Source organism: Amblyomma mixtum, chromosome 10 (genome assembly GCF_055824585.1).
Source record: "Amblyomma mixtum isolate Tamu chromosome 10, ASM5582458v1, whole genome shotgun sequence".
NCBI classification, from domain to species: domain Eukaryota; kingdom Metazoa; phylum Arthropoda; class Arachnida; order Ixodida; family Ixodidae; genus Amblyomma; species Amblyomma mixtum.
The window spans coordinates 715,642-728,149 of record NC_143021.1 but is presented as its reverse complement, the minus strand read 5'-3'; the positions used below and the strand labels follow the sequence as shown (position 1 = coordinate 728,149).

Here is a 12,508-nt window from a genome sequence, read left to right as displayed (position 1 = left end):
TCAAACAGTCCAGAATGCCAGTGAGTTTAGCTTTGCACTGAAACTCTCCTAAGTCATATCCTTGAGGCAAGTTAGTTGTTTTCTTGCTGTTGTCTCCGGACTTCAATCCAAAGCAAGGAGAAAGGGAATCGTCTCGGTTTACTGCGTTACTGGAGCTCGCTGTTGATGGAGTTCCTTCCACGGAGTCGACGACATCGGCTACTGTCCGGTGATGAAAGCTTACATCGCTCTGGTCAAATCCAGACTTCAATCCCAGGAAAGGAGAAAGGGGATCATCTCTGCTTGCTGCGTCACTGGAGCTCACTGTTGACAGTGTCCCTTCCGTGGAGTTGACGACATCAGCTACTGTTCGGTGATGAAAGTAAGAGCTTTTCGCAGGTAGCGACAGGACATGAAGGGCATTCCTAGAAAGAATGTGCAGTCACAATCTTGTTAGTCAACAAATATGCTGCAAGCAAGGAATAGGTAATGAAATGACTGAACCAGTGCTTCTATCCCTGGGCAGTAAAGGCACTGTAAAAGAATGATTCGAGCTCTTTGACAACAGAGAATGTTGGCAGCTTTTAGATTTTTAGCCTGTAGTGAGCCCCCCCCTGTTTAGCATTACATGAAAATAATGCCCAAATCCATGCAACTGACAATAAAGATGATGAAGCAATATTTACCCTCTGTTGTTGTTGTCACCATGCACTTTTTGCTGTATAAACTTCCCTGCTTGACATCTGTTTTTCGCAGGAGTGATTTTGTAAGATCCTCTGTCAAAATTGTTGACGCACAAATGGCATCAGAACATGTAATTAAACTTGAGGCATGAAGGAGGGCTTCTTCTGCTTCAAGCACAGTTCCTTCGGAAACCTGTTTCCCTCTGAGAAATGCCTTGAAGGAGACATATCCTTCTTTTGACTGAGGCTGAAAAGAACCGCTCTGTCCGAGCGCACTGTTCCAGTGCACGCCTCCAGGTGCGTGAGCGCATATACGGTGCCTTCGAAGTTTTCGAAATGGTGGAATGACCACTTGGCTGACGGAGTCTTAAGACGATTCAAATTATCCTCATCAATGCTTGGCGAGCCGCAATCGTTGCTTTCTAGTTCATCTTGTAAAGCTGTTGTTTTTTCGCCTTGCACCCTGCTGCTTTGTAGACGCTTCCCTTTTGCGAGGCGCACGTTCGACCGGGACCGCCTTGCTTAGGTATTTAGGGGCATTTGGCAGTATTGTAGGCGCTGCATCACTTGCGAGCGCCGGCACTCCACACTTCTTTCCCGCCCACAATGTGCACGTACTCACGGAGAATATAGCGGTCCTCGAAATGCCGTTCACATACCGCACATTTGCTATCCAACGGCTTGTGGGCGCGATGTAGATTCTTTTCCCACAGCTTCTTACGGGCTTCGTCCTTTGGCACGCTGAACAAGGAGAGTTTCCGAGTGGCTTCCACACCAGCGTAACCGGTGCGACAGCCAGGCGCGTAGCAGTGCCGATGCCGGTCCTTCGGCATATTAAACACCTCACAATCTCAGCCACGCTCAGTGAATCTCAGCCAATCTCAGTGAAGAATTTCATTGCAAAACACAACAAACAACGTATCGCACTCATGCCACCATCAGCACATCTCTCCGAGTGGGACCAGGCGCGGCCGGCGCTTCCCAATCCACCCGAGGCACCCTAAATCCACCTCGACCGCAGCGCCCCCGCATAGCTTTCCGCGCGCGGAGCGTCATTCGAAAGCATGCGCGTCGGCGCGGGTCGCGGCACTCAACCTATTCTAGTACACTCTAACGCTCCATCTCTAACGTAAGGAACGCTGGCAGGGGGGCGGTTCTGGACACGGAGTCGCCGTGAACAAAAGCAGCTAATCCCCTTTGCCGAAGATGCTGAAAGCGACGCTTCTACCGAACTGCGCTCTCCCATGGATCGGAGGAGACAGTGAGCGGCGGCGGTGGCGCCAACGCATCGCCCGCTTGCCCCTGAGCAGCCCCACAAAGCGGGGGTGGACACGGCTGATTTGTCCTTCCCTCCTGAAGAGTTCATCGGTGGCCGGCGTACTAACGTATCCTGATTACAGTGAGCGACGAAGGCGAAAACAAGATGCCCTGTGCACTGTCTACCTCCGTGTCGCTATCTCTCTAGAGATCAAAGAAACAGACACCCATCTCAATACGGCTCGAAACACACGCTCGCCGGTGCCGCTGTATGTCTGCAACAGGTCGCCCTTCAGCAGAGCTAACGATAGCGTCGTTTGAAAACGGCGGAACGACGCGTGCCCGGACGCAGCACTTTGCAGTTGTGACCCAAAGCGTGGAAGTGGGGCTGCTTTTACCCTTTTGGCAAGGAGTGTCTACAAGCAAATGTGACGCCACGGGAAAGCAGAAGCTCTCGCGATAATACTGCGTAGGTCTCGAAGTTCAAGATAGAAAACCTCAAGCGCTCCTCTCAGAACTGTTCCCTAAGTGCAAAGTTTGCTCGCAATCCTGAATGGCGCTTCTACGGATATGAGGAACCCGAGTGTGAAGGGGGGTGCAGCCGCCCCACCTTGCCCCCCCCCCATCCGGACGCCCATGGGTGTAGTTTGTTGTTTATTTTGTTGCTCCAAGCCAACTGCCATTTTTTTTTTCTTAATTTACGGTGTACAATGCTCATGAAATTCTTAAAAGGTACAATTGCTTTCCTTGTCAGTTTGGCACCAGCTTGAGCAGCGCACAAGTCTGCTTCTTTGTTGCCTTTCGTTCCGATATGACTCGGTACCCAGCAGGCTTTTATGTTTCGTCCTTGATCTGTGGCTGTCACAATGTTATGTATCATGTCACCACTCCTTCACCCCGCGACGTCACGGAGATGCGGTGGCGCTGATGTCAGTAGCAACTTTCGCGTGGTAGGCAAAACAGGTTCCGCCTGGCCGTGCCTACCGCAGCTGCTGCAGCTACCGGCGGCTGCATATCGTGGCTGCGCACTGCAGAAGCAGCATGTACTGACCAGGTGCGTCTCTGTTGGATCCGCGTAGTATATCATAAAACGAAAAATTAGATTAGCTTTAATAGGTTTCTCGGAAACAAATGCCGCATTAGGAAATGAGCCGCGGTAGTAAAAGCGCGAAGTCTGGGTGTAGACCGGCGCTGCCAGTCAACGTACTTAATAGCAGGGAAATAGACCCTTTAGAAAATTCAGCGCCATCTGGTGTGTGGTGCGCAAACCGCGGTGCCTCCGCCATTACTTGGGCATACGCCTGCCGGTATGCGCTCGGGCCAGATTGAAAAGTACGGCGCCCGGCGAAGCCACAACAAGCGCAATTTTCTTGTTTCTGTGTCCTAGCCATGTTCCTTGACATTGGCTCTCTGCTCCAAGCTATAGTCACGATGCCGGCATGCTGCTCTGTGGCTTTCTGCAGCCAGCGCGGCGAAGAGACGCGCACGGAAACAAGCTGTTTCCAGAGCACGGAGCGCATGGAGTAGCTGCATGCTTCTTTCTTCTCGTCCGTGACCTGTTCGTTTTCACATTAAAATAAATCATGGAAGTATTGAAAGAGCAGCGAAAAGTTCCTTCTACCGTGTAGCCGCACCGCTGTATAGTGAGCACAAAAATAAAGGTGCCACCTTCGGCGCACTCGAGGACATGCATTCCGACGCTGGCGACTATTTCGGCGCATCACAAAATCAAAACGTAGCTCAAACGCGCTTGTTTTGGATTTTCAAGCATCCACGTCCATTCATAGAGAGTTCCGTGTGCGCGAAAAAGAGCGCGACGATGCGGCACGGCGAGGAGCGCCGTCGTTCTCTCCGTTGCGAACATGCAGCAAACGACGGTGACATAGGCGGAGTGCAGCAGCAGCAGCTGTGTGTTTTCGTTCGGTCAGTGCCTGTGCACTCTGGCTAAAGCAGGAGACGCATGTCCGGCAACACGTCCGGCGAGTCGCTCCGATCACCGCTTCCGAACTGCCACATCGCAGCAAGCAGGACACACCCGGTGTCGCACTTCGCCGCAGCGCAGCAGTGCCCGAGCGCTGCTTGGCTTGGTGTACAAATATTGCAAGAAAACACGACGTCGCCTTGTGATCAGAAAGACTGCCAGCTATACTCGAGCGGCGACAAAGCATGCCTGCTGATGTTGCGAGCTTTCGGCAACAGCACCGCGCTCGCGGGCGCTCCGTGCGACGAGTTCTGCGGCTGCCTGTCTGCCGTAGTCGTCGCTAGGCCTATAGCCTGCTTCGCATCGAAGCGGCAGGGGCCGGCGCTTCGGAAGTCGCCTGCGCTATAATTGAAAGCCTATTCTTCACTCCGCTTTGCTGTCGACAGCATCACCTCACAACAAAATAAAAGTATGGTCAATTTCTACGGCGCCTTCAGCAGCGGAGCTAGCGGGCGCCAGTCGAACCGGACCCCAGCGTCGGGCCAGCGGCAGCTGCGAGGCGGTTCTCGCAACAAATTCGCACGTACTACAGTTGTCACTTTTACCAGCAACTCGGTATTGACCAATGATCCAGAAAAATGATATATTTTCTCATTTCCCTATCCCAGGGTTTATTATTTACGTCGAGAACACTCATTAGCTCGTTTTTATGACGCCGGCAGACGGGATCCAGGCTGACCAGCCCAACGTTTTTAGATCCCTTTCAGTTTGCAAGCTCCCCCGCGCCGCGCCCGAGAAAGCGGCCCCCGTTCGCGAGGCTATCACCTTCGCAACTGCTTCGGGTGACTGATCTGCGCATGCGGCTCAAGAAAGCTGTTGTTTCGACATCGCAAGCCATCCTTGCCTTCATTCGCTCTGGACCTGCCAAAGATGTCCCCCTGGCGCCGATCACCGACTATTTAAAGACCGTCAACTTCGTGGACCGTTGCAGTCAGCGGCAAACCTTTGTCCCGGTCTAAACGTTTGCTTCGCTTTTGGCAGGTGAGTGTTGGTTACACCTGTTGTAATTCATCACTTTTCGTGTTTTGCCGCTGACTGCACCATGTCTTCTTTGTGTACTTCTTGCTCAAAAGCCATACCGAAAGATGGGAAATTTATGACTTGCTGTGCCTGTGAGGGCGAATTTCACTTGGGGAAAAACTGCTCGTCAGTTACTGATAACGCCTACAAGAAGATGAGTACGGTAACACGTGAAACATGGAAGTGTCCTTCATGCAAGGATGATTCGGTGGCGCAACCTGACGTAGCATCCAACCCCGATGGTGGTTCGTTCTCGCAGCAACTGTCTGCTCTGAATGTGAAGCTGGATACTTTGACTACCACTGTATCAGCACTGATGGGGAAAATGGAAGAACTGTTGTTGGTCAAGGAAGCTAGTGAAAAGGTTGCTTCAGCAGTCGAGGACATACAGTCAGCTATTGACTTCCTTTCGTCACGGTATGACTCTGTGCTTGCTGGAGTGACCACTAATCAGGCTGAGCTTGCAGATCTTCGGTCACAAGTCCAATCACTGTCTTCAACAGTAGTTTCCCAGAAAGAAGTGATTGACAGGATGAGTGGAGAGATAAATGATCTCGAACAATACAGCAGACGATGTAACTTCGAGATTCACGGCCTTCCGGTCAAATCTGATGAAAACTTGCACACTTTCTTAAGTACCTTAGCAGGCAAACTAAACATTACCGATTTTCAACCAGCAGATATCTCAGCAGTCCATCGGCTACCGTCCAGAGGCGACTATATCCCACCGATCCTAGTACAGACTCAGTCGGTTTCTGTTAAGCAGAAATGGCTCGGAGCTCGGAAGGGCCTTCCTGATTTGGTGCAAGACGACCAGTCTCCTCGGCTGTTTTTTAACGATAACCTGTCTCGGGTTAATCGCGAGCTGTTCCGACTAGCAAGGTCTCGGGGCAAACAAAAGGGTTTTGAGTTCGTCTGGACCAAAAATGGGAAGGTCCTTGCAAAGCGGTCCGAAGGCGCACCTCTCATTCGCATCAACAAGTTTTCGGATCTTGAGAAACTAACATAACCATGTCTGATACAGGTTTCGTGAAGTGTTCCGATTTTTCTGAAGTCCGGAAGTTCTTTCAGTATCAAACAGGCAATTCATTTCAGTTTACTCATGTTAATATTCGCAGTATACGGAAACACTGGGACCATTTTTGTGCGTTAATTCACCCTTTTCACTTAAGTTTTGACGTCATTGCTCTCACGGAAGTGAACGCTTCGTCAGACGTGTTACTACAGTTCTCGCTGCCAGGCTACCAGTTATATTCTTACACTCGTTTACAAAGAATGGGAGGAGGAATCGCAGTTTTTGTTAAGGATTCTTGGTCCGTTTCTGAAATTAGTGTTCCTTTCACTCAAGCAGAAGTAGTTGCGCTCCGCCTAAGTACACCTTGGTTGTCGCTGGTTCTTCTCACAATTTACCGCCCTCCGTGTTGTAACGGTCGAATCTTTTTAGCTGAGCTAGATTTTGCATTATCATCGTTCTCCCGCGAAGAACACGTGTGCATTATCGGTGATATGAATATCGATATTTTACCCCCCACTGTGTCAACGGTCGCAGATTATCTGGACACTTTATCAAAGTGGGGGCTAGCGACTACAATCCACAGCCCTACACGTGAGGAATACTTAGCTGGGCAGCTGGTCGCGTCTTGCATCGACCACATCAACGTGCGTTCTCAAAACCTGTCGGTGCGGTCTGCTGTGGTTGAGGTCAAGCTTGCAGACCACTATTTCATTTGTTGCTCGTTAACAGATAGTTCCAGCCATCCTGCATCTATGCACAGCCAGCAAAAGGTCTCAGTACTTGATTATAAGCGTCTTGACGAAAGAATAGCAAAGCATGATTGGGATTCTTTTATACACAGTGTGTCCCCTGCGGACCTATATGATCGGTTCGTCGATGTTTTTCGTTCACACAAAGCAGAATCTTCCCGCATGGTGAATGTTAAACAACGAAATTTAGACAATAAGTGGATGTCTCCCGCAATATTGGCAGCCATTAAAGAGAAGGATCTGCTCTGGGCTCGATCAAGACGTGCCCCAAACTGTTCTCAGCTACGACTGCAGTTTAAACATGAACGAAACCGTGTCAACGCCATGATCCGTCTGGCCAAGCGCAACCACTTTAGGTCTCAGTTTAATGACGCACGTTTTAACAGCAAGAAAACATGGTCATTGGTGAATAGTCTGAAAGGAGGGAGCGCTGCTATCTACAATGATACATATTTCATCTCGCATTTTCATAAAGATGGACAGAGCATTGCGAATGACTTCAACAATTTCTTTTCTCTGGTCTCTGGTGCATCTCGAACCCCTCCTACCGACTGTCCTATGCCTCTCAGTGTGATGGAATCTGCTTTCCTTCCTGATATTACTGAAAGTGATTTAAGATGTATACTTTTCAGTCTTAAACGTAGCAAATCTCCTGGTCATGACGGCCTCAGATTTCTGAATTGTGCAGAAATTTTGAAGTAATTAAAGGTGTTCTACTAGTTATCCTTAACACTATCATTTCTACTGGTATAATACCTGCTTCAATGAAAACTGCTAAAGTTATACCTTTGTACAAGGGTGGCTCCAGAAACATTATGAGTAATTACCGACCTATCTCTATTCTACCATGCATTGGCCAAATTTTTGAGAAGCATCTATTACTCACCATGACGAATTTTTTGAATACGCACAGTGTTCTATCACCTTGTCAGTACGGCTTTATAGCAGGAAAAGGAACAACGGTTCTTCTTGAAGAATTCTCTGACGTGCTAAATTCAGCTTTTGATAAGAATCAAGTCGCATGTTCTCTTTTTCTGGACGTTAGCAAGGCTTTTGATAGCATCTGCCACGTTCTTTTGCTTGATAAACTTTCTGCGCTGGGATTTCGAGGTTCGTTTTTGGAACTGCTTACTAACTTTTTACAAGATAGGCGCCAATATGTGTCGATTTCAAGATTCCATAGCGATTTCACGGCAATTGCCTCTGGAGTCCCGCAAGGTTCTATATTAAGTCCTTTATTATTCAATCTATACGTTAACGACCTTGCTAACAGTGTGCCATCTTTGCTGTTTCAGTATGCTGATGACACTGTTATTGTTGCATGTGCAAAGAAATACACTGATGCTGTTACAGCATTACAGATAGCTGCTATTAAAGCCATGGACTGGTTTAAGTTTAATCTTATTAATGTTAATACTTCTAAAACAAAACTGATCTGTTTTCATAACCCATTAAAACAAGTTGAATTAACTGACCTTGTTTATTTGCATACTTCCTCTTGTCTTAATTGCAACTGTGTACCAGTTGAATATGCGCATTCGGTCAAATATCTTGGCCTGACCTTCGACAGTGATCTCTCTTGGAAATCGCACCTTTCTTTTGTTTGCCAAAGGCTTCGTGCTGTATCGTGTGTCCTGTATAACATTAGATATTTTATGCCTTTTTCTGTCCGTAAATGTGTTGTACATGCTCTAGCCTATAGTGTACTTAGGTACGGAATTACTGTTTATGGTCACTGCACGGTTCGCTGGCAACATAGGGTGAATTCGCTTTTGCGTTTGCTTCTAAAGAATATTGCTTACGACCTGTCCATTGGTAATGACATTGATATTTTTAGAAGACTAAAGCTTCCAAGTTTTAACTCTTTATTAACAGAAACTATTGTGCTAAAACACTTCTGGTACAGTCAGTTCACCGTTCCATATGTCCCTGCTCGGGATTTAAGACCAAAATACCGCTACTGCATTCCTCGCTCCTCAACCCGGTACGGTAAGCGCACACGTCATTACTATGTACCTGCCTGTTTCAATAGCTTGCCTCCTACTGTACTCCGCATGAAAACTAAATACACCCTGAAAAAAACTTTGCGGTATGTCTCCGTGTTGCTTCCTGCCCCGTAGTTATTTCAGCTATCTACTGTATTAATTTCAAATCACTGTAATCTTTCTTGATGTTGTAATAGTTATATATTTGTTTCATTCTGTTTGGTGACCATTTTCTTTTTTTGCAAAGTTCATTGCAACGTCTCTATTTTCCTTTGTTTTGCCAATGTTAGCTGTCTGCCAGGCGCTGCCACTCAAGCCCTTTGAGGCTTTGGTAGGCCTGATTTATGTTGTCTGGCAATTGACGTGAATAAAAGTGCTATCTATCTATCTATCTATCTATCTATCCGCTTCCACTCACCACGCGGCGCTGCTGTCGCTGTCGGCCCGGAGGCGCCGGAGCGCTCGCGCTTGGCAGTTGCTGTGACAGCCTGTTCTCATCCGCGATAACATTGGGAGCGAACACGTCGAACTCAAATTTGCTGTACTTTTGGAGCTGTCACGTTGAAACTTCAGCCTCATGGTTAAAGAAATGTTCACCTGACTTGTAAGGGTGAGATAAAGAGCAGGCTGATGCCAGTTCGCAAAAAACCAATCGTTTGAATTGCGCTTTATCGGATCACGTTTGCGACGTTTAGCGCTTATGATATGCGTATGTTGGAGTAGAGCTATCAATATTTCTTCGGGAGAATGCACGAAACATTAATGAAAGGATAAAACTAGCGATGTTCGGCTTCTAGATCAGTCACGAAATTCCGCGCTATATTATCAACGAAGCACCGCACATGCGAGCAGCATTTTGCACGTTCTTTAGAATTCCAATTTCAGAGAACACAACTATAAATGCAGACACACTTAGCTGGATGCAGGGAGGGAATAACTATAGAAGAGCTTTTTATTTGCAATGATAGCACAGACAGGAGCAGCGTACTGCACTTTCATTTTTAGAATGTTAATTTCATTGAACACAGATAAGCATTAAATGCAGACACACTAAGTCGGAAGCACGGAGGGAATGGCTACTTGAAGGCGAGCTTTTTTATTTGCAATGACAATATTTCTCTGTTCTCTAGCCGACGGTTCACATCTCTCGCCTAGAAGTGGATGCGTGTCACTATGACAAAATGCAGCACTTCGCATGTAAAAGTGGCCATATGCTGTGCACATCCAAGCCGAACAAGGTTTTGCAATTCAAGCTCGTCTAGCAGCTCCCAAAAAACGTCCCTTTCAAAAACGGGACCTTCCTTCAAAGAAATCGGGATTGCTTTGTTTACAATGTTGGTAAACTCTAGCATCTTTTTGGTGGGATGCTTTAAGCACCCTTGCTTGAAGCTTTTTTATACTGTAAGATAAGCGTCACTGCCAACAATTGGCACTAGACAGCCGATATCTTCCATGCTGATATCTGCTGGCTGCTACAAATCAGGCGGCGGTGACCATGGCGTAGACGCGAAGGGCCACGCTGGTCGGGCAAACAGCGTGTCGAGCGCCACCGCACGGAAGGAAACGGAAAGGCGACAATCCGCGCACCGCAGCTTTCAAACTTAAAGGGATCTAAAAACGTTGGACCGGCCGGCAGGCTCGGCTTACTTCTCGTTCGCACAAGAAAATACAAAACAGCCATGCTACCAGAAAGTGTGCTTCCTAGATTCTACCAACGACAGCATGCCTGTGCTATAGTGGAGCTTTCGGCAACGACACCGCCTGCGGCAACGCCGGGCGACGAACTGCTCGCTGGTCACCGACTGCCCTAGTCGTCGCTAGGCCTAGATGGTGAACAGCTACAACGCAACTGATTTCGCACCGACGGCTAGCGCACCGGCACTGCTGATCGAGCGCCCATATCCGGATCCACACGCATTTCGCCCTGCAGTGCGCCTGCTCGTAGTCGAGTCCGGTCCAAGTGTTGTTAGCCCTCCTTTATCGACAGTAGATTCGACCTGCAGGGTGACACGGCAACGCGCACTGTCGACGGATCGCAGTAATACCGGCTTGTAGCTTCGTTGAGAGGCGCGGCCGGACAATAGGAGTCCAAAAGCCTTTCCGAAAATCCGCTCGGGATGACAGTCAGGTCCCTCGACCACTGCAAATTTTCCACCATCGCTTTCACAAACGCAACCAGACATGCCACAAGGTGGAAACTAGAGCAAAGGCTGTGCAGAGCGCGTCTTCCAGCCAAAGGTGCCCAAAATATGGCGCACGGCGCCGACGGAGGTTGCTGATGATGATGCCTGCCGAGTTGCCAGATTGAATTTTCTAAAGGGTCTATAGAGGGTTTACAAAAGTAGGTCTGGCCACAGTGACAGGCACGCTGACCTCGCCTGACCCCGAGGTGGCGGCCATCTTTGGATCGCTTCGTCCGTCCGCTCCGTGTCCGGCCGTCAGTGCCCGCCGTTGTGTCCGTGCTTGTAACGTTGTCGCCAAGTGCACTGTGCGTGGAACGGATTTTCAATGTCAAGCGAAGTCCTTTCCTGGTCTAGGGACCTCTCTTTTGTCCCTGACGGTTTCTGCCAGCGACGGCTAGAGGCATATTTTGAGAGCCGAGGCGTGGTGTGATGCGTTATAGTGAAGTCTTTCCCCACATCTCTGCGTATTGCAATAATCCCCTTCTTTCTCAAAGCCGGGTTGCTTGGGAAACCATGGAAGGAGACCTGCACAAATAATAAACAGGTTTTGTCAACAAGCACCACATTATAGCTGTGGATGCTATACTTTATAGCAATACTGGAAAATCTGATCACACGAACTCTTGCGCGAAGCAGGCATGGCGCGGTGATAGCTGATTTTTAAAATTCCTTATCATTTCAGCACAGTTCCCTTTTCCCGAGGCCGCCCATTTCAGCTCTTGCATATGAGGTTGAATGTCTACTAAAAGAGGAAATAAACAAGATATCGTCATCTTTACAAAACCAACTGACTTTTCGGGTGGCTGTCAACTAAGAAACCATCATGGGATTCGAGAAAACCCACTAGAGTGAAACGCAAGCTTCGTTATTTTGTGGATCGCGCTGGCAAGTATTCATAGGCACAGACTACAAACCTGAGCTGCGCGCTCTGGACGCGTCCCGGACTTCGCACGCGTCATCAGGCGATACCCTACTGAAAAATCCGGTATGAATTTTGAACCGGAACCGCATACCGGGTTATTGTACAGGATTTGCGATACCGGATTACCGGAATATCCTGTATAAAACAGGACAGTCCTGTATAATACAGGACTCTCCTGTTTTGTACAGGATACTCCGGTAATCCGGTGTCGCAAATCCTGTACAATAACCCGGTATGCGGTTCCGGTTTAAAATTCATACCGGATTACAGGACAGTCCTGTATTCTACAGGCTAGGCCCGTATTATACAGGAGGACCCTGTATCACAGGACAAAGGCAGGAATAAAATGCTTCAATATATTCCACTTGGACTAAATCTGCCCAAAAACTGGGGCCATAAGTGTACATGCCAAATGCTGCAATATACAGAGCCTCAGACACTGGTAATCTGCGATTATCAGCGACTCGTATTGCAGTCGATGTGCAATTGTGTTACTTCCTCCCAGCTTTTACCAATTATTGGTAGCTTGGTGAGTATTATAATGCATCAAAAACTCCAAAAGATGTTTATTTTTTTTCGCATGTCTTGAACCAGCTCACTGAGGTAATAATTTAACTCTTTGCGACCATCTACCGGCGCTGGGGTCTCTACAGGGTGCTGGCCAATGAAGTAGTCAAAAGCACCTGCAGAAAAGAAAATATGATTGGTAGCACATAATGCTCCCACCTTATCAT

The 12,508-nt window shown here is 48.2% G+C and overlaps 1 pseudogene; it reads right to left on the bottom strand.

The window, feature by feature from the left end:
- Positions 1–251: 251 nt before the first annotated feature.
- LOC149324958 (uncharacterized) lies at positions 252–1,851 on the bottom strand (annotated as a pseudogene).
- Positions 1,852–12,508: the final 10,657 nt, after the last annotated feature.